This window comes from Triticum aestivum, chromosome 1B (assembly GCF_018294505.1).
Source record: "Triticum aestivum cultivar Chinese Spring chromosome 1B, IWGSC CS RefSeq v2.1, whole genome shotgun sequence".
Lineage (NCBI taxonomy): Eukaryota > Viridiplantae > Streptophyta > Magnoliopsida > Poales > Poaceae > Triticum > Triticum aestivum.
The window spans coordinates 98,451,550-98,452,814 of record NC_057795.1 but is presented as its reverse complement, the minus strand read 5'-3'; positions in this window follow the sequence as shown (position 1 = coordinate 98,452,814).

Genomic DNA, 1,265 nt, shown 5'->3' with positions numbered 1-1,265 from the left:
GTAGTGTGTGTGTGTGTATGTTTGAGAGAGAATCCAGTCGATAGATTAGTATCAAGATCGAGGTGTCACCCTACTCCTTCGGTGCCGGGTAGTGTGTGTGTGTGTGTATGTTTGAGAGAGAAGCCAGTCGATAGATTAGTATCAAGATCGAGGTGTCACCCTACTCCTTCGGTGTTGGGAAGTGTGGGTGTGTGTGTGGGGGGGGGGCAGTGACACTCACATAACTCTACTCTTATAAAAAACAGAGTTGGTGATGATGGTGTTCCTACCATCCTGCAATATAGGCCATTCGATTTATATCCGACAGACAGGAAGGAAAATATGGCAATTTTGCAAAAAGATACCCACACCCCTCTCCGAATTTGCAAATAAGGCATTCCCTCGTTCATCCTTTTCTCCCACAAGATAAACTTCTCATACAAATGCATCTTGATGTTCCATGCAACGCATGGGCATCTTGCTTGTAGGGAGAAGGAGTTTGTGTGACACATATCTAGCTATAATAAGGGATAGGTAGATAGCATATGTGTGAGAGACATTATTATACTTTGAGACATTAGTGGCTATGGGTGGGCAGAATTAAAGGGGTGGGCATGTTAGACATAGAGAGCGTGTGTGTTTCTGTGTGAGAGAGTTGTAGGACGGGGTAGAAAGACAAATTTAACCCTGACAGAGGGAGAGAAATACACGAAGTGCACGTGTGTGATTCCGATGCCCACAGTGAAATGAGATATGTATGCGTGTGAGAGAGATTGCACAATTCATTCACGTATCACTATCTAGCGATCGTGGATGTGCATCCCTTGAACATAAGTCAATATCTACTTCGTATCGTGGCCAAAGGTACAATATCGATTCAACGCTATAAAGATTGGACACTCACATATCACATTTTTTATTTAAATAAACCTTTTCAGTTGTGCATGCCAAAGTTACAGTGATGTTTCTTCAAACAACCAATGTAGCTATCATGCACGTGCACCATTGTTACTCTTGCATTCAAATTCATTAGTCTTGGATGATTTAAGTTTCTATTTTGAAATAATATATGTAATATTCATATATGAATTCAACGGGTACGCAATTTATGAAATGGAGGCTATGTAATCATATGAGGTAACACTTTTAAGTAGCTAACTACAATATCCATTTCTTTTTGTGCGCCTCTACACTAACACGTCAATGCATTATGTTTAAAGTAAATAACCAATGGCACTAAATTATCTATTTACATGAGAAATACATAGGCTGAGCGTTTGATCCCT